Source organism: Megascapheus bottae, chromosome 5 (genome assembly GCF_031878675.1).
Source record: "Megascapheus bottae isolate mThoBot1 chromosome 5, mThoBot2.hap1, whole genome shotgun sequence".
Taxonomy (NCBI): Eukaryota; Metazoa; Chordata; class Mammalia; order Rodentia; family Geomyidae; genus Megascapheus; species Megascapheus bottae.
The window spans coordinates 6,003,345-6,021,699 of record NC_143513.1 but is presented as its reverse complement, the minus strand read 5'-3'; positions in this window follow the sequence as shown (position 1 = coordinate 6,021,699).

The window sequence follows — 18,355 nt, the reverse complement described above, 5'->3', positions numbered from 1 at the left end:
TGATGTCTCACATACAAGCAGACCTTTTGGAAGGAGATACCATTTTGAGAGGTTACCAATAGGAAGTGGGGAGAGAGTGGGGGAAATATGCAATGTTTATGTAATCATTTTACATAATTCTTGACTTTTTTGAACAATAGTTTTTTATTGCTTTATTGTAAGAGGGGATATTGTTTCATAAGTCTTTATGGACAAGTCACCCACTCCCTCACTTGCCCAGTTTCTCCACTCTTATCCCTGCTCACAAGTTGTATAGTTCATTTTCTACATAGTATCTGAGTACCATGACTGTACTTATTCACTTTCTTCCCTCCATTTTTCAGTGTGAAGGTATTCCCCACCCCCAATCTCTTTAGAAGCAAAAAGTAGCAACCACACGCACCAAAAAAAAAAAAAAACCCCAAAGCAAAAAACAATGGTACCTCTGTTACTTTATACATGCTGACATTATGTAATTGATTCTGATTCATGTTAATTGGCTGATACCACTAAAAATAATACTCATCTTTTGTAAGCTTCAGGGGTTGATATTGATATAAAGCAATAGTACCAAGCAAAAGCAGAGTACTGCGCTGCTAAAAATTTCCTACAGAGAAGCATGAGTTTAGACGCCATACACTAAATACTGTGAATGCATTTGTTTGTATCTTCTTTTTCATTTTCAATATTGCAAATATTTGAAGATTAGGACACTTTCTCTTTCAGAGAAAGATCCCAAAATGGAGTCTGTTTTTGAGATGGATTCTGAAGAAGGAGAGCACTGCTGGATCATTTAAATGATGTTCATTGTTCATTCCAAGCCAAGCAACTAGAAAATGCTTTCACAGTCATAGCCAGGCGTGAGGGTCACACTGTGCCTTCATTGTGTCCGTGAGGCCAAGACAGGCAGGGACAGAACCAGGGTCACAGTGTTCTCTGAGATCAGAGACAGAATCCACACCTAGTTCCCCCCCCCCCCCCCCCAGAGCCAAGCTAGATACAGCCTGCCACATTCGGAGAGCAGCGCCCCCTGCAGGATGGGAGTGTAGTACTGCCTGGACCCTCTCTAATAGTGATGGTGAGGAAGAGAGGGACTGAGGCTTTCCAGTAGTTCTGTCTTTGAGAAGCTCTAGCTATCCCACTGAGAGGTCAACTTATAAGTGAAAGGAGCTCAAGGGATTCATACTTAAGTCTCCCTGCTTGTTTCTTACTCATCCAGCACTCTGTATCCAGGTCCTAGGTGGAGACCACAGGGGAGAGCATTGCTTCCGAGCCTGAGACACCTCTGGTATCTTGTGTTTTTAGGCATAAATTTCAGCCCCTTGCTTAGAGTCTTATATAATATGCAGTGTCTCACACTGAATTCATTTTGGTATTCCAAACGCTTTGAATGAAGCTTCAATCAGGAAACACATCTCAATGTTCTTAATTGTCATCAGGCATGCCAAGCTTGTCCCCACCCCCAGGCCTCCTACACCTCTCATCAGTACAACACTGAGTTGTGAAGGGATCTAGCAATCATGAGGCCATTCCAGCACCAAACATCAGGATATTTGATGAAAACACGGTGTACAAATAGCCTCCCTGGAGGGTTCTAGACAGAGAAGGATGGGAGAGGAGAGAAAGGGAAAAGCAGAAGGGAAGGAAAGGAAGGGGAAAAGAAAGAGAAAGGGAAGAGAAGAAGAAAGGGAAGGGAAGACAAGGGATGGGAAGGGAAAGGAAAAGGAGAAAGGAAAATAGGAGGAGAAAGAAGAGGAAAATGGAAAGGAAAGGAAAGAGAGAAAGAGAAAGGCCAATCCTTATATACAGCATTTGCCCAAATTTATGGTAAAAATTTCCAACATGGCCACGTTTATTGTATATACCAACCTGGAAGACGTTCAGCCCCATTTGTGTCAAATTAATAGCTGGATTAAGAAAACGCATTCACTTTATCTTCACCTAGACATTCTATCCTTAGCTATTTACTGAGAAGTTACCATGTAGCCAACACAATTGACAGATTAAGAACTTCACAGATAAACATCTTCCTCTGGTGGAGCTTATAGTCTCCTGGAGGAAGATAGATATGTAAAATGGTTTTAAACAAATAAACACCTTTTATGACATTGAGTGATACATGTCATGAAAAATACAAAGAACAATGGAACAGCAGTCTGATGAGGTAAGAATAGAAAAGAAGTTTCAGTTTCCTATAAGAGGATTAGGTGAGGTCTGAAAGAAGAGACTGCGAAGAGGAAAATCAAGCAGAAATAATAGGCAGGAGCTTTCCAGGCCAAAGAGACAGTATGTGCATTGTGGTGAGGCCAGGCCTGCCGCCGTATGGGCAGTGGAGGGGCATGGAGGGCCTGAACTCACAGAGTCTGATTCCAGGCCTTCCTGTTGTGAAGTCCATCAGTCAACCAATGGATTCTGCTTCCCTTTTCTTTTCCAACAACACTAAAACAGTTTTTACTTAAAAGAACAGTTGACGTTATTACTTTTCATTTTCCCTAGAAAGGAAATGAAATCTACAGTGATTACATCAAAGGCTTAATTACAGATCTGACATTATGATTGGTCTGTGTTTTATATACACTGTCACAAAACTCGGTGCCAGGCAAGTTCCTGCCTGGCCACTCACTGGGTCACATAACCACATGTTGGCTGCTTTGCATATTTGTGAAACATCTGTCATTCTCCAGAACACACACACGTTTCCTCCTATCTCCTGATGTCCTACTCTTAAATTCTGTGATGTGGTTTCCATTAAAAAGCCATTACTTCTGAAGTGAAATTATGATAGCATTCGTTTATTTTCTCAATACATCCAACTAATAGTTATTGAACGAAAAGCCATGTTTCTAAAAAAAAAAGTGTGTCAAGGAACTGAGCACTCAGGAGTGGACAGAACAATGTTTATTTCCTGCCACGGTGGGCAAGGGAGCAAAGCAGAGCAAGCAAAATCAAGCATGGAACATATATTTGAATTTGTCATTCCAAATATTGTGCTATAACAATCATAAAAGATCATGCCTCTTGAAATAAAATGTTAGTGAAAAATGCAGCATTAATGCCTACAAGAAGAAGAACGCTAGCTTTTTGTTTTGTGGGGGGGGTATTTTCTCCAGGCCAACCTTGAACTTGTCTTTCTTGCCTTCAATTTCTGTCACCTGATAGTTGAGATGAGAGGAATATGCCAATAGGCATGGACTTCAAAAGTAATTTAAAATGTAATAATAATAATAATAATAATAACAATAATAATGCATTGGGAAACAAAAATGTTCATAGATTCAATTAGACTCCAGAGGGGCCTTCTGGGGTTGGACTTGGCATTCTGGCTTGTGGCAGTGACAAGAAAGGACACTGGTTAGCATCGGAAAGTCAGGAGATGGGGGCAAAGGAACTCAACTAGAGACAGCAGCAACCCCTGAATTTGAATCCAAGTGGAAAGCTGGAGATGTGGCTATGAAGAATAATCTCAGAGAACCTTCCTGTGGCTGGAGATGCATTAAGGGCCTATGTCTGAGGATGCTAGTGCTGGTGAGAGACTGAGAAACTTTCCCTGCAGCCACCTTCAATTAGAACAACTCCAAATATTCTAGTGACATCCACTCTCTTCCCTGAGATGAGCCATGGATGAATATGTTGACCTATCTCCTGGTTGTCTTTCTTCCAACCACTACCAGTAAGGGATAGTGGATTTCTTCTGAAGAAAGCATAACATCTCTTCAAACCTCCCACCCCAGACCTGAGTCTGCTCTGGCCTCTCCAAACAGGACCTTACACTGGGAAGAGACTGTGGATCAGGAATTAAAAGCTTTCTCCTGCTGTGTGAGTCAGCTTGAAGAAAATGCAAAGGCCTACAATTGATCCTGCCATGCAAGACTGATCATTTTCTTTATGAAATGTCTAAGAAAGGGCCTGGATTTCTCTTCATGCCATGTCCTAAACCATAGGATCTTGTATCTCACCTTGCCATCCCCAGGCCCTGTAACCAACCTCCTGCCCAAGCCCTGGCAGGTTGGAGCAGAGAACCCGCCAGGGTCCCACTTCCTGCTGTGTCCAGTGCTGTCTGAGGCAGGGTGTGCAATGGAGGAGCTGGGGAGCTTGTACCCAGCAGGCCAGGGCCCAGAAGACTGCACCCCACTCCAGAGCAAGTCAGAGCTTCAGCCTCAGGAGAAAGCTACAGAAGATGAGTTAGTAGTGGTTGGTGTGAACCAAAGCCTCTACTAGATGGGGATTGGAGAGGACTTGGGGACTGACAAGCTTGCTTAAAGAAAGGGTATGAGTACATCTCCATTACACAAAGGCCACTGTGGGACTGATGAGAAGGGTCCATCTGCCGTCATGTCTGCTTCTTGAACCTATTAGGAACTCGTGAGAGCTTTTGCAGAAGGTAACTTTGGTTTTAACCAAGGCATATTATGAGTTACGTTTTTTTTTTTTTTCAGTTGTGGGGCTTGAACTCTGGGCCTGGGCTTTGTCCCTGAGCTCTTCAGCTCAAGCCTAGTGCTCTACCACTTGAGCCACAGTACCACTTCCAGTTTTCTGGTGGTTCACTGGAGATAAGAGTCTCACAGATCTTCATGCCTGGGGTGGCTTTGAACCTCAATCCTCAGATCTCTGCCTCCTGAGTAGCTAGGATTGCAGGCATGAACCACATGGGCCTGGCTGAATTAGTTTTATTAACAAATTAACAAATACTAATTTGTAATAGAATTAAAAAAACAGATAAACAGGGAAATGAAAGAAGGAAAGATGAGAGAGGGAAGAAGGATGAGGGGAGAGGAAAGAAGGAAGGAGGGAAGGAAGGGAGGGAGGGAGAGAGGGAGGGAGGAAGGAAGGAAGGAAGGAAGGAAGGAAGGAAGGAAGGAAGGAAGGAAGGAAGGAGGGAAGGAAGGAAGGCAGGCAGGCAGGCTAGAGAAATAGAAAAGGAAGGAAAGAAAGGAAAGGACAGAAGGAAAAAGAAAGAGAAAGAGCAAAGGAACAAGGGAGAAAAGAGAGAGAAACAAAGAAGGAAGAAAGGAAAGGAAGACACAAAAGAAGAAAGAAGGAAAAGGAGAAAGAGGAAGATGATAGTAATTCAGGCCGGGACTCCTAATCGGAAGTGTGGGATATAAAAAGGATTCTTTGCCAAGAAAGCAACACGGCTGAAATGATACAGAGTGCATAAACCACAGCCCAATTAGCTGCAGTGTGGGACCCCATCAGGCCACACACACAGAAGGCTGACTCTGGACAATGTAAAGGGAAGTAGAGAATTGGCAATTCTCAGAAAATAGATAGAGTCAGGAATGGGGAGGGTGCTGGGAATTTGAGAAAGGACATTGGAAATAATCTTAACTTGTGGAAAACAGATGGACTAGTCTTCCTTCTGTAACACAGAGACTTGAGACAAAGCATATGTCTACAGCACAACAAACATTTTGGTAGAGAATAAACCAGGGCGTATGGCCCAAGGTGATCTTTTGCAGTTTTTTTTTCAAACCAAGGCAAGGTGAAGTTATTCAGTATTTGATGACAATGTTCTTGTCTCATAGCATCCTGACCTTTATTTATACAGACCCTCTCTGAATAGACGAGAGTCTCTCCCTGCTTCCCTGCAGTATCTACTGCATTAGAAGGACTTTCTAGAGTCCTTTATTGCCCCTTTGTGGCCCTGTCCCATGAGAAGACTCTGTTCCATCTAGTCAATTCTCTCCCATTTCCTGGCATGTGATGTGCCATCTCCTTCCGTATAAAGAAGCTGTTTGTTTGGCATCTGATTTCTCTGTAGGAATGGAATCTTCAGTTCCTTAGCATTTGACACAGCACCATAAGCCTTTGCCAGAATATTCCCTCACACTCAACGTCTTGCAGTGACTGTCTTTCCCAGGTGCTACGTGTTAAGCTTGAAATAATAGACTGATTAATAATTCTGCTTCTTTGATCTCTTACAGAAACAGTGCCACTTAAAACTCATTTTTTTCTGTGCTTGTGAGTGTTTGAGAGGAGACTTTTTTCTTTTTTCTTTTTTTTCTAATTTTCTGGGCAAAGTAGATACCATTAAGATCCAGAAGCACCTGCCCAATTCCAAAGTCTCTGAAAACAAGATAAAACCAACAGTGGCAGCTCATCAAGATAAAGCTGGTCATCAGAATTTCCAAGGCCTCTGGGGAATTGGTAGTATTTTTAATACAGATCTGCATCTTTTCAGAAATTTAGTCATTAAGTTATTGCTTATCGGCAGCTTAAAAATCTTTTCCTTTAACTGATATATAGCAATGACATGTGTAATTGAGTTCATCTTTTATTGTCCTTTTTTTTTTGCCAGTCCTGGGCTTGAGCTCAGGGCCTGAGCACTGTCCTTGGACTTTCTCAAGGCTAGAGCTCTACCACTTGAGCATCAGCACCACTTCCAGCTTTTTTCTATGTATATGGTACCGAGGAATCGAACCCGGGTCTTCATGCATGCTAGGCAAGCACTTTACCCACTAGGCCAAACTCCCGGTCCTTATTGTCCTTTTTTAAGGATAGTTTTGGTATGCAATATTTACACTCACCAAAGGTTGACTACATGCATTTAATTTCACTTGCAATCATTGTAGTCTCCTTGCACATGGTCTTTGAATTTCAATATTTTTATCTAAGTTTTAGGAATATTGCCAAAAGAATGATCCTTTTAATGATGATAATATTATATACACAGGCATAGGTTTTATTGTGGCAAGCCTGGACTTGATATTTAATAATATTGAAAGCTTTTACTTTAATGATACTACTCAAATAAGGTCTTAATTGTTTAGGACAAACCAATGAACACTGAGTATATTTTGAGTACTGTGAGAATTCTGTCCAAAGGGAAATGCACTCCTTAAGTATAGTTTACCTGCATGAGTAAAGTCTAAAAGCTTTACTACAGTTCCAAATAGAGTTTCAAAGCAAGAAGAAGAAGAAGAAAAGAAGAAGAAGAAGAAGAAGAAGAAGAAGAAGAAGAAGAAGAAGAAGAAGAAGAAGAGGAGGAGGAGGAGGAGGAAGAGGAAGAAGAAGAAAAGAAGAAGAGAAGGAGGAGGAGGAGGAGGAGGAGGAGGAGGAGGAGGAGGAAATGTAGCTCTATGGAGAGGATAAAAGGTTTTAAAGGAAAACAAAATTTCTCTGATGTTGAAAAATAGAGTAAGATAAAAAATTTAATGATGGAAGTAAACTTGCAGTTTAACAATATGAACACCAGAAAGTAGAAACATGTTTCCACTGAGAGGGAAGCAGGCCCAGGGAACAGGAGCCAGGTGAATGGAAAAAAGAAGGATGGGCAAAATCTGTCATGATAGTCAGTATACAGATGTGAACATGGAACTCAGAGATTTGAAGGGATGGGTGAGTGGCAGAGATGGGAGAATAATGACTGAGCAGGAAACATTCAATTTTGTGCTATTTAAAAAAACAATAAATACATTTAATTAATAAAATGCTGTTGAAAAGAAAGACACAACTTAAATGCAGTTAAAGAGTGATACATATCAGAGGAAATGATCACAGTGGACTAATCATGGGCTGTCAGAAATACTTACTCTACATTTCTGTCTTAAATGCTTATGCCCTACAGTTACTACATAATATTCAACAGCACCTAGATGTACATCTCTTTCATTTCATTTTAAATCATAAGTAATTAATTCATAGTCTGAATCTCAACTAATTTTGCACTTGCAGGTGGTTGAATCTGGGTGATCCCAAGTGAAAAACTAGACTCAACTTGTCATTCTCTTTAGGAATTGCATTTACAACATGACTTAAAGGTAACACCAAAGGGACAGGAGTTTGGCCTAGTGGTAGAGTGCTTGCCTAGCATGCACGAAGACCCGGGTTCGATTCCTCGGTACCACATACATAGAAAAAAAAAGCTGGAAGTGGTGCTGAGGCTGAAGTGGTAGAGCTCTAGCCTCGAGAAAGTCCAAGGACAGTGCCCAGGCCCTGAGCTCCTCAAGCCCAGGACTGGCAAAAAAAAAAAAAAAGGTAAACCAAAGTCTGAAAGCCAGCACATTCCTACAGCAATAATGTTCAAAATTCAGTAACATCTGATCCAGTAAAATATGAATTCAGCATTTAACATGATGTAAAATTGTAATGATGATGGTCTATAACCTTCGCCTAAAGACACTGAAAATGACAGTTTGTATGATTGATTAGGGAAAACAGTGCAAGAAATTCATAATGGGGACTGGTTTTTTTTTTTTTTTTTTTTTTTTTTTTTTGGCAGTCGTGGGACTTGAACTCTAGGCCTGGCCACTGTCCCTGATCTCTTCAGCTCAAGGCTATTGCCCTGCCCCTTGAGCCATGGCACCACTTCCTGTTTTCTAGTGATTAATTGGAGATAGTCTTACAATCTTTAGTGCCCAGGCTGGCTTTGAACTGCAGTCCTCAGATCTCAGCCTCCTGAACAGCTAAGATTACAGGCATGAGCCACCACGCCCAGCTACAATGGGAACTTTGATAGGCTTTCTAAAAGTACCAAGATGACCTTACATTTTCTAGAGGCAAATAGAAAGGAGTACTAGGGTAAATTTGTCCTCTATCTTAGAATTTTCTATGGAACAGAAATTATCAGCAGATATAATAGTGATACTGATCATTATTACTTACTTAGTAAGGGTGCTTTTTAAAGAACCATATTATTCCAACTAGTGTAAGAAACATAGTCTAAGAAATGTATAGTCTAAGAAATTGCCAATCAGGTCATAAGTTCCAAAAAATTTGGATAGAATTTAAGAACATTAAATAAATTCAAAGTGTGCATAATTACACTGCTAGGAAAACATAATTGTAGAAGTAAACTAAGATTTGTGGCCAAGTTAAATTATATTATTTGCATGAGTAAGAAACTGGGGAAAATGCATGTTTAATAAAGAAAGAATTGTTAATTACAATGTTGTAGACCCTTGATAGACAGTACCACGGATCTCAATTTCATAAGTAGCTAGGATTACAGAAATGATCAGAGAATAGAAATGATCAGGTGACGAAAAATGTGATCCACCTGCTTATTTTCTTCTGGTATTTTTGTTGTTGTTGATTTTTCAGTACTAGATAGGTTATAGTTTTTAAAAGATAAACTGTCATGATTAACAATGTTAAAGTATGATATAAAGAAAATAAACATATAGATAGCATTAATAGTTATTGGTTTATGAATTTAGTGGCTTTTTTCTTCAAATTTTCTTTACATTTGAAGTTCTTGAAAAGTTTTCACATTGATTTCAGGGAAGCAATTTGTAGTTTGTTTTGATGTTTTAGTGAATATTCCTTCTTTAAAATCTTATTTTGTACGTGCATTTTCTGGTGCATGAACTCAGAACCCTCTTACTCTTGCTTGGCTTTTTTGCTAACTGCTGGAGCTCTACCACTTGAAATACAGCTCCATTTCCAGCTTTGTGCAGATTAAGAATATCACATATCTGCCTATGATGGACTTGTATTATAATCCTTGGATCTCAATCTCATAAATAGCTGGATTACAGAAATGATGAGAGAATAGAAATGAACAGGGGATAGAAAATGTGATCCACCCGCCTATTTTCTTTTGGCATTTTGGGTTGTTGTTGTTTTTCCAGTCCTGGCTCTTGAACTTAGGGCCTCAGCACTATCCCTGGGCTTTCTTAAGGTTAGTGGTCTGCTGTTTGAGCAACAGCACCACTTCTGGCTTTTTTCTATGTATGTGGTACTGATGAATCAAACCATGGTCTTCCTGCATGCTAGGCAAGCACTGTGCCACTAGGCCAAACTGCCAGCCCTTTCTTCTGTTTTGAAGAACTTCTTGGGAATAAAAAAGATGACAGGCTAAAAAGATGGATTTTGCTTGCTGTGTGTGTGTGTGTGTGTGTGTGTGTGTGTGTGTGTGTGTGTGAAAGGGAGAGAGAGAGAGAGAGAGAGAGAGAGAGAGAGAGAGAGAGAGAGAGAGAGAGAGAGAGAGAGAGACTGAGACAGACAGACAGACAGACAGACAGACAGACAGACAGAGAGTATTCATGAGCATACTTGATATAAGCAATATCAAGGTTTTGCTTATGGTGAAACAAATTCTAAAAGTACAGAAGTACAGAGGAGAATCAGATGAATCTCAGGCTAGAACAGAAAGTAGGCTCAGGGTGATTCTTGAAGAGAATGAGGCACATGCTAATAAAGCCCAAAATATTAAGGATGTGCAGTGTCCCAATGCTCAGAATGGAAGATGACATCAGAGACACCCAGAGAGCTGTGACAGATTAGTAGAAAGCCTGGAGGTTATTCATTGAGATGTTAGGATAGCCTTTGTCTAGAAAGTAGACTAGCTCTGGTCAGAGGTAGCAAACCAATGTAGAGGAGGAGGCCGTGATGGGGGCCCTGCAGGAGCCCATGCTTCTCTCCTGGGGTGTGGGTGACCACTGCAGTAAAGCTGACAGGACAATCAGACTGAGGACCAGAGGTGGTGGTTTGCTTGTGAGTCAATAAAGGACATTTTGCGGAAGGGGCGTGATTCCAGGATGTGGGCAGTCAGTAAGTTGACACTACACCTGTTCAGGCCAGATGGTAAGGAAATGAAGCCCTGATAGGAGGTGATGAGAGAGGAGAAGGGGGATTGGAAATGAGGGTCTCCAACTGAAAGGGCCCACACGAACCCCCGGGGAAGCTTGTTGAAATGAAGATGGATGAGGTTTATCCCAAGAAAGGCAAATCCGTGGGTGATTCCAGCAGATTGTGTTTTTAATAAATGAGTCAGGTGGTTCATGGGTCATGTTTGAACAAATTTTAGGGTAAATGTGCTAAGATTCCATATTGAAAAACAGATAGAGAGAAGTAGGATGAGGAATGTGGAGGAAGTTTAGCTTGGAAATTTTCTTCCTGAAAATGGGAGCTTCAAAGATAGGATGATCCTAGAGAGAGACAAGACATAGGCTCTTCTGTACGATAATTGGTGGGCATGCAGAATTGGGTGATGCATACTGTGCTGGAGAATGTAGAGTGGAAGCAGTTTATTCATCCACTACTAGGTCCTTTATGTGTATAATCAGATAAAAAAAGTGTCCACCATGTGTCCATATTCTTGCCCCCCTAAAATAAGAATGCTCACAGATACTGTAATTTGTACTGGTACTGGTGATTGATCTCAGGGTCTAGGCATTGTTACAGAGCTTTTTTACTTAGGTGCTCTACCACCTGAGCCACAGGTCCACTTCTGGCTTATGTTTGATGAGTAATTGAGGATAAGAATCTCTTGGATTCATCTTCCCTGGCTCACGTTGAGCCAGGATCTTCTGTTCTCAGATGCCTGAATAGCTGGAATTCCAGGTGGGCACCTGGCCAAATGTATATTATGAATCACTCCATGAATTATGTTAATGGTCCATATATCAGTTTGCACTGTTTAAAATAGTTCGAATATTCATGTGGCCACATTAATTGGGATATGAATTTCATTGAGCAGATCCTCATTTAATGTTAAAATATGCAAGTTTTTGTATGTTTTTCTTGTTTCATTCCTGTTCAAATCATTAAAATACACTAATTGAATTAGCTATTTAATCTTAAAATACTTTTTGGATTTGTCCTTAGTTGTTAAAACTTTATTGTAAAGGTGATTTACGAAGGAATTATAGTTACATAAGCCAGGTAATTCCTTTTCAACAGTTTCACCTCTGCTCTCATTCCCACCTAGTTCTCCCCCTGATTTCCCTCCTCCTCCCCAAGGTTCATTTCCAACATAGCGTCTAGTGGGTTTCACTGCTAAAGTGGTTCCCTCTTTATCCCACCATTTCTGTGCTTCAACTTCCCCACCCCAAAATAGAATAAACTTATATACAAGACAAAAAGGTGTAGAAATCAAAAATGTGATGAAAGCAGTGTGGCAGTGCCTCAAAAGGCTAAACATAGAACTCCCCTATGACCCAGCAATTCCACTACTTGGCATTTACCCAACCACCCAGAAACAAGGACATACTAAACCCACTAGCACAACAATGTTCATTGCAGCACTATTCACCATAGCAAAGATATGGAACCAACCTAGATGTCCCTCAGTTGATGAGTGGATCAACAAGTTGTGGTATTTGCACACAATGGAATTCTATGCTGCTGTCAGAAAGAATGACATCGCCCCATTTGTTAGGAAATGGAAAGACTTAGAAAAAATCATATTAAGTGAAGTAAGCCAGACTCAAAGGAACTTAGGCTCAATGGTTTCCCTCATTCGTCATAATCAGTAGAAACCTTGGGCTCTACTAGCAGAGATCTGCAATAGAGCAAAATCTGGATACATAAGGCCATATAATGTGAAGCTAATTGAAAGGACCTCCAGGATATTGAAACAAAAGCCATATAATGAATAATTGTTGTCCTTAATGTACTATGTTGTCTCTCATCTCCTTTGTTGTCCCTTGGTTATCTCATATTGGTATAGTATCTCACTTTGTTATCTGATATATTGAATTTATTTGTATTTGGATATTTGAAATTTGGTAGGGAAGGGGGGAAAACCAAGACGGGAGGGGGGTGTGGGGGGGAGGGAAACGGGTACCAAGACATGTGAAAGGGTATCAATGTATGTGAATTAATGCACCTTCTATCTGGCAAATATCATGTAACCCTTTTACTAATTACAATAAAAAAATAAAAATAAAATAAAATAAAATGTAAAAAAAAGTGATGAAAGAGAATGAACCAATGAAAAAAGGAAAGAAAAAAAAGAACTGCAAACAATACAGTACAATATAAAACCTCTTCTTTCCATTTCCTGCAGTTCATGTTGAGAAGTATCATTTTATAGGATTATATGCACATAACTATTAAGGCCTTGTGATCCTCTCCTAAGAACATCTTCCTTCATTTTATTTTATATTTTAAATTTGTCTTTTCTTAAAAAAAAAGGAAGTTGGTTGTGCACTGGAGGTTCACACCTGTAATACTAACTACTCAGGATCTAAGATAACCTAGGAAGAAATGACTGAAAAACTCCATCTCAACAAAGCCAGAAAAAAGCTGGGTTGAAGGTGTGGCTCAGGTGGTAGAATGCCAGTGAAGCAAGAATGCCAAGCAAGTAAGGCACTGAGTTCAAATGCCAGTACTGGCAAATTAAAATAAGACACAAAGAACGGGAATGAAGTGGCACTTCTGTTAGGAGTAAGAAAGCTAAAATACTAATGAGCTTACATTTGATTGTGAAATGTGAACTGAAGCTACTATTAGCCCAGTAAGTTCTTCCATTGTTTCTGGAAGCACATGCCAGACTTTCTGACCATGTAGCATTTCCTATCATTTTTATTCAGATGGTGCCCAGTGATGTTTCTAGTCCCAGAAATGGGTAAAGAAAAAGAGCAAGACAGATTCTACACTTTTAGAGAATGCTTTTGCTTCAGCCCACAAAAACTGCCAGCATAGAGACCTTAACACATCTGTCTAGGATTCCAGATTGCCTACCAAGGAATGATTAATACTCAGTAGCTTGCTTATCTCCACAGACACAGCACATTGTGCATCATGTTTCTCTTCTTAAATGGAAGCTCAGTCTAGTTCTCTGGGAAAATCGCCATGGCCCTGGAGATGACAAGAAATGGCCAATTGCAATGTTGCTAAACATATAACAATTCCTTCAAGATAAGTAAGCAACGGGAATTTGGTTTTGCATTCTAAAATCTTGCAGTAGATCCAAAACAGAGAGGAAAGTTTCATTTTCTAAATATCATAGTTTTGGATTACTTGTAAGTGCAAAAGCACAAGCAGACACATACATGCACAGAGAAAGTGAGTGACAGTAAACACACAGAGAGAAGCAGACAGAGAGAGAAAAAAGACAAAGAGGTAGAGGGAGAGGCAGAGAGAGAGAGAGAAACTGAGAGAAAGACAAAGGAAGAGGAGAGAGAGGAGAGAGAGAGAGAGAGAGAGAGAGAGAGAGAGAGAGAGAGAGAGAGAGAGAGAGAGAGAGGATGTTTTAGATTGACAAAATTACATTAGCCCCACTAAGAATTCAGATGATGTCACAACGGACAATCTATGGGGTTTATGTGCACAATTGTCACTATGAATTTGGATGACTCTCACACAGGCCAAAAAATACATATATACATATATGCATATATATATAATTCCTGGAAAGAAAAATAGCATTAGGTTTTCTGTGCTGTTCTCATCCATTATCAGTTATCTCTAAGAAGTTTTGGAGGTGACTGCTAGCAGAAAATATTTCCCAATGTCTCACAAGAGATGCATCTTCCCAGAGACACTAGTATTTCTATTCTCAAATTTAATTTGGTTATAATATGTATGCATGTACTTAGTTAATTAAATGAGTAATCTTGAAAGGCTTAGTTAATTAAATGAATAATCTTGGAGAATGGGTGAAGCCAGGTAACCTACCTGTAAGACTTTCCTTAAGTAAACCATTGAGGCCAGTAATCAGTTTTTCCATCATTTCCTCTCTAGCCTTTCCTCAAACAGTAACGCTCTTTGGTTCATACTGTTATATGCTGAGAAAAATGGAGAAACCACATTTTGAGAGGTAAATTTTGGAGTCTTTATTGAAAGGTCGACAACTGCACGGTGAACTACTGTCTCAAAGACCAGTGCCCACAGTTAGTAAACTGCCATGAAGACCAGAGAAAAAAGAAAGAACAAAAACAATACCATCAGAGCCATTCCACTCCAATGAAGAGCTGAAATGGGGTACCATCATTACTGGGGAAGAGTCAGGAGACAGAAACAAAGACAGGAACATGGAGACATGTGGCATAGCATAAAGGCCTCTGAGCTGGGGTCAGGTCAAGGGGCACGGCTATCCCAGGCATTATTCAGACAGATTTAATGACTTACCATCTGAGTCCCTGCCCCAGCTTCCAGGGATTCAGGTAAACCCCTAACCAGGGAGGTAGGGGCTTCACCTTCCCCATGAAGACATGATGCCAGATCTTAGCATCCAAGATGGTACTGGCCGAGCTGGATCACCCCCCAAACCAGAGCATTCTCTATGCAAAGTTTTCCGAAGGCTATGATGGCATCTGCATTTCTCTGAAGTAGAGTCCTCCTAGCTTACCTTGAGCTAGAAACTGCACTCAGTGAGTGGCCTCTCTCACATCTAGGCATTTTAATAGTGTATGGAGAATTCTCTCCATCAAGCAAGAGGCAAGAGATGACTGTAAGAAGTTATTTAGACTCAACCTCCTCATTTCAATAGTTTCAACAACAAGATGCAAAATATTTTCAGCATCCAAGTCTTTAAGTCCAGTGGGTTGATTTACTTTCTTGGCCTCCAGGTGATAGGTTTCTCATGTAGGTAGAATTAGGTCCTGATATTTGTTCCCTAAAGTAGGAACGAATGGCTTTCTATTCAAGAGAGAAAAATCTCAATTCATCAGACAGTGAGAAGATGCATGTCCGTAAACTTTATTGGTGAATTTCCCAGAGCAATAAACCCACAAGAAATTTGTTGAGATCTCCAAATATTGCTCATAGAATCTCATGATTTTAGGAGAAAAAAATCACAAAATAATATTATCATCACCACTGTGTGATTGTACTATAGCTTTCATTAGTAGAGAGGAAATATTTTTCTTTTCCTTCTACTGTACCCTCCTCCAGGCTCCACCTTTCCTGGTTACAAGTAAAACTTGATTGATTTATGATACCCTTTTTATTGTTTGTTTGTGAGGTTCCAGTGAGGTGTAGATAGTACTCCTCTTTTATTGGTTTATTTAATTGGTTGTTCCCATGGTGACATTTTTAGTACTTTTTTTTTTTAAGGTGATTGAAGGATGCTTTGGGGCTTTTTTTGTGTGTGTGGTAGTCTGTTAATCTTCAACAGTCTTTCAAATGATTCCTCTGTGCCTTTTCTTCTCTAATTTTGAACAACTAAACTTTTTTTTAACCCTTAGAGAGCTAAGTGCATACCTTGGTGTGATGGGAGTTGGAGAACAGTGGCCAGAAAGGAACCATTCAATTATTTGCTTGAGATACTGAAGAGCTGCTATTCAAAGTCATCCAAAATTTGCTTACTTTATATTCAGTATCTATCTGCAAATATTTTTGCATACAAGATTCATAAAGAAGAATGGAGTAGTATGGTTGCTGAATCAAGGGAATATTCCCCTTTTGAGTTTTTCCAGGTGGATATAGTTTATCTTAATGGCAGTTGAACAGTTATTGTTAGGCTTGACTTTGCCTTCGGGGTATTTATTGGAGTGTTCTAAGTTTAACCTCTTTTGTGAGACTGAAAAGATGAAATCGCTCCTGACAGCATATTGATATTTATTCCTTTAAGTGCTCCTACTCTGTCAAAGACTGTTCTGAGTTCTGAACTGTTTTGAGTACACATAAAGACCTGTGTAATTTCAATACAGCTTGTGCCCATATTGATGTGACATTGATTATGAAATAAGACGGAACAATGTGATGTTTGTCATCATTTTTGTTGTTGTTTTATTTGTGGGTCATGGGGCTTGGACTCAGCCTGGGCGCTGTCCCTGAGCTCTTCAGCTCAAGGCTACTGTCCTACCCTTGAGCCAAGCCCCACTTCCCATTTTCTAGAGGTTAATTGGAAATAAGAGTCTCAGGTCCTTTTGTGCCTGAGCTGGCTTTGAACCATGATCCTCAGATCTCAGCCTCCTGAGTAGCTAGAAGTACAGGCGTGAGCCACCGAGCCCAGCTTGTCATCAGTTTTTAAAATAAGAATCCTACTGTAAAATATTTTAATCCTTATCTTAGTCGCTAAGAGAATTTTTTTGATCAGTTGGTTGGTTGCTAGAGGTGGATCATACAACCAACTCCGGCTCTCTATGATTTTTGTTTCTCATTGATTTACTACATTTTGTTGAAGACAATGACCCAACAAGAGTGCACCAGTACCATTCATGCTTATACTTAGTACTAATAAGAACTCTCACCTGAATGAAATGGAAAATGTACTAAAACAATAATCACATTTATCATGAAATTAATCTAAATATGAAAATCAAAGGCGACATTTTAAGGCAGGAAAAATCCATTGTTGTAGTGGATTTGTTGGGGGTATTTTCCCTTCCTGTTGGCCAAAATCCATTATAGTGGATTATTTTAACTACAAATAGTTTCAATAGTAGTTGAATTTTATTCTCATACTTACAATGCCGGAGATCATTTGTCAACTTTACAGGATGTAGAAATGAAATGAATCTGAGCCTCTAGCTTATTTAAATATTTAAGAAGTTAAGAAACAGCATGAAAACTGCAACAGGAGGCTTCTTAGCCTTCTCTGATGGGTTCCTTGGGTCTGGTGCAGTGGTGAGTAAACAAAGTGTGTTCTTATGTATGTGCCAGGACATGTACTAATTATTTCATATACCTTGCCACTTTTAAATTGGAAAGGGGGCCAGTATATTGACTGGCTAAGGGAATGGACCTTGGAGACAAATATGTGTTGAATTCTCCTCTGCTAATAACTACCTGTGCCCATTGGGCATATTTTGTAACTTCAGTGGATCTTAGTTCCCTCATGTTTAAATGGCGAATAATATTAGTATCCAAGCTCTGAGTTGAATGTGGACAGTTTCCCTCAATGACCCTTGTATTAAAGGGTTGGTCCCCAAGGTCACACTGTTGAGAAGTGATGGAACTCTTAAGGAGTGTTTCCTAGCTGGAGGGGACTAGGTGTCTGGGAAAAGCTCTCCAAGGGGATGGATTGTGGGACTTGAGTCTCTTCTCTCTTCCTGTTTCACAATGTGAGCACTTGTTTGAATACTGCTAACTTTCCAGAGACCCACACAAATGGGGCTGCCCAAACAGAAACATGAAACTATATTCTTACTTACCTACTTTACATACTTCATAAGTATCCATTCTATTTATGAATTCAGGTACATCATTATTGTGTTGAAAAGCTGACTGATAGATATCTCCCTCCTAGAGTTCTTTAAGTTTAAGTGAGATGAGTGATTTGAGGTCAGTCCTGGTGACCCTTTTGTGGGATAAATGGTTAGTATTTCTGAAGTTCATAATGGCAAGGAAACAAATAGAGGGAGATCATAAAGGTGATGAGACAAATTGACAGTGTAATTGTTATCCAGGGAAATGATTATTTGACCAAAATTATTTGAGCAGAAATCATATTGTTTTGTATTCTTAGCTATATAGGAGTAAGGGACAAGTTAGATCATAGTTTGAGATCATTGTTTGATCATATTAATGTGTTGTGTAGTATGAAAGTAACTGTGTTTACTCCAAATACTATAGGAAGAAAGCAAGTATTACTAATACATGGACTAATTTTGAGATAGCACTAGTCGTTGGGAGGATGTCATTTATTCAAGAGGTGTCACCATATAATGACAAGACTTAATGCAGTGCGCTTGGATGACAGAAAGCTGAAAATGTCAGCACGTTTTAATCTTCAGCAAGAGTCAGGATATATTAGATGAAA